Source organism: Tachyglossus aculeatus, unplaced genomic scaffold (genome assembly GCF_015852505.1).
Source record: "Tachyglossus aculeatus isolate mTacAcu1 unplaced genomic scaffold, mTacAcu1.pri SUPER_32, whole genome shotgun sequence".
Taxonomy (NCBI): domain Eukaryota; kingdom Metazoa; phylum Chordata; class Mammalia; order Monotremata; family Tachyglossidae; genus Tachyglossus; species Tachyglossus aculeatus.
In genome coordinates, this window is record NW_024044838.1 from 4,919,583 (window position 1) to 4,923,095 (window position 3,513).

Genomic DNA, 3,513 nt, shown 5'->3' on the forward strand with positions numbered 1-3,513 from the left:
TCTCTCCTTCTACAGCCCAGTCCGCACACTCCACTGCTCTGCCTCTAACCTCCTCACTGTGCCTCGTTTTCACCTGCCCTGCCATCGACCCCTGGCCCACATCCTACCTCTCGCCTGGGATGCCCTCCCTCCTCACATCCGCCAAACTAGCTCAATTCCGCCCTTCAAAGCCCTACTCAAAGCTCTTCTCCAGGAGGCCTTCCCAGACTGAGCCTCCCCTTTAACCTCTGCTACTCCTCCCCTCCCCATCGCTCCAACTTCCTCCCTCCGCTCTACACCCCTCCCCACCCCACAGCATTTTTGCATAGATGTACATATTTATCATTCTATTCATTTTATTAATGATGCGTGAATCTATAATTCTATTCATTTATTTTGATGCTATTGAAGCCTGTCTACTTTTTTGTGTGTGTTCTGTCTACCTCCGTCTAGACTGTGAGCCCATTGTTGGGTAGGGATTGCCTCTATCCGTTGCCGAATTGTACTTTCAAAACGCTAAGTACAGTGTTATGCACACAGTAAGCGCTCAATAAATACGAACGAATGAATGTATGAATGAACGTTTCTGTAGAAAGATAATCTGGGCATCGGAGTGAAATATGGACCTGAGTCGGGAGAGGCAGGAGGTTGGGGGAGTCAGAAAAGAGGTTGATGCAGTAATTCAGACTGGATAGAATGAGTGACTGTACTAACGTGGTAGAGGTTGGGATGAAGAGTTAAGGGCGGATCTTGGCGATGCTGTGAAGGTGAGAGCAACAGGATTTGGTGAAGGATTTGATATGTGGGTTGACTAAGAGAGCGGAGTCAAGGCTGACACTAAGGTTACGGGCTTGTGATACGGGAAGGAAGGTTGTGACATCTACAGTAACGGGAAAGTTCCGGAAAGGACAGGGTTTGGGAGGGAAGATAAGGAGCTCTGTCTTGGACATGTTGAGTTTGAGGTGGCGGAAGGACATCCAAGTAGAGATGTGCTGGAGGCAGGAGGAGATGCGAGCCTGAAGGGAGGGAGAGAGAACAGAGGAGAAGATGGCGATTTGGGTGTCATCCGCATAGTAGTACGGTGGTTGAAGCCGTGGGAGTAAGTGTAGATGGAGAATAGAAGGGGATCAGGAACTGAACCTTGAGGGACCCCTACAGTTGGGGGATTTGGGGGATGGGAGAGGGAGGAGGTGCCACCGAAGGAAACTGAGAATTGAACAGCGAGAGAGAAAAGAGGAGAACCAGGAGAGGACGGAGTCAGTGAAGCCACGGTTGGATAACGTATAGAGGAGAAGGGGATGGTCCACAGTGTCAGGTGCAGCTAAGAGTTCGAGGAGGATTAGGATAGGGTAAGAGTCAGTAGAACGGATGGGAGTGAGTTGGTGGAGGCCGGCGCTGGGGGAGAGGGACAAGGGATGGCGCTGGGACAGGAGGACAGGGATGGGGCAGGGGTAGGGAGAGGCGAGAGGAGGGACAGAATGATGTTGGATGGTAGCCGGTTGCCAGGGGCCCGCGCACAGATAGGGGGGCGAGGGGTGGATCTGGGAGATAGGGATTCAAGGGAACGGGCTGGGAGGAGGGGTGGGGGCCGGCGCAGAGGGAGGGGAGGAGTTGCGTGGCAGAGGGTGTCGGGAAGGTGAAGACTGGGATGGACAGATAGGAGCGGTGTGGGGGTGGGGGGAATTGAAGGGTTATGGTGAGGTCGGTGAGGTAAACGAAAACAACTGTATCAGTTAACACTTAATATAATGATAATGGCATTTAGTAAGCGCTTACTACATGCAAAACACTGTTCTAAACGCTGGGAATTCCTACCATTCCTTTCCAAACTCTTTGAACGAGTCGCCTGCACACGCTGCCTCGAATTCCTCAACAACAACCCTCTCCTTGATCCCCTCCAGTCTGGCTTCCGTCCCCTACATTCCACGGAAACCGCCCTCTCAAAGGTCACCAATGACCTCCTGCTTGCCAAATCCAAAGGCTCTTACTCTACTCTAATCCTTCTCGACCTCTCAGCTGTCTTCGACACTATGGACCAAACCCTTCTCCTCAACACGCTATCCAACCTTGGATTCACAGACTCCGTCCTCTCCTGGTTCTCCACTTAGTTCATTCTCAGGCTCTTTTGCAGGCTCCTCCTCCCCCTCCCATCCCCTTACTGTGGGAGCTCCTCAAGGTTCAGTTCTTGGTCCCCTTCTGTTCTCGATCTACACTCACTCCCTTGGTGACCTCAATCGCTCCCACGGCTTGAACTATGATCTCTACGCTGATGACACCCAAATCTACATCTCTGCCCCTTCTCTTTCTCAATCACTCCAGGATCGCATCTACTCCTGCCTTCAGGACATCTCCACCTGGATGCCTGCCCGCCATCTAGAACTCAATACGTCAAAGACTGAACGCCTTGTCTTCCCTCCCAAACCATGCCCTCTCCCTGACTTTCCCATCACTGTTGACGGCACTACCATCCTTCCCGTCTCACAGACCAGCAACCTTGGTATCATCCTCGACTCCGCTCTCGCGTTCACCCCTCACATCCAAGCCATCACCAAAACCTGCCGGTCTCAGCTCCGCAACATTGCCAAGATACACCCTTTCCTCTCCATCCAAACCGCTACCCTGCTCGTTCAAGCTCTCATCCTATCCCGTCTGGACTACTGTATCAGCCTCCTCTCTGATCTGGCTTCCGTCCGCTACATTCCACGGACACTGCCCTCTCAAAGGTCAACAATGACCTCCTGCTTGCCAAATCCAACGGCTCATACTCTATCCTAATCCTCCTAGACCTCTCAGCTGCCTTCGACACTGTGGACCACCCCCTTCTCCTCAACACGCTATCCAACCTTGGCTTCACAGACTCCGTCCTCTCCTGGTTCTCCTCATCTCTCCGGTTGTTCATTCAAAGTCTATTTTGCAGGCTCCTCCTCCCCCTCCCATCCCCTTACTGTGGGGGCTCCCCAAGGTTCAGTTCTCGGTCCCCTTCTGTTCTCGAACTACACTCACTCCCTTGGTGACCTCATTCCTTCCCACGGCTTCAGCTATCATCTCTACACTGAGGACACCCAAATCTACATCTCTGCCCCTGCTCTCTCTCAATCCCTCAGGGCTCGCATCTCCGCCTGCCTTCAGGACATGTCCATCTGGATGTCTGCCAGCCACCTAAAACTCAACATGTCCAAGACTGAACTCCTTGTCTTCCCTCCCAAACCCTGCCCTCTCCCTGACTTTCCCATCACTGTTGACGGCACTACCATCCTTCCCGTCTCACAAGCCCGCAAACTTGGTGTCATCCTCGACTCCGCTCTCTCATTCACCCCACACATCCAAGCCATCACCAAAACTTACCGGTCTCAGCTGCGTAACATTGCCAAGATCTGCCCTTTCCTCTTCATCCAAACCGCTACCCTGCTCGTTCAAGCTCTCATCCTATCCCGTCTGGAATACTGCATCAGCCTCGTCTCTGATCTCCCATCCTCGTGTCTCTCCCCACTTCAATCCATACTTCACGCCGCTTCCCGGAATGTCTTTGTCCAG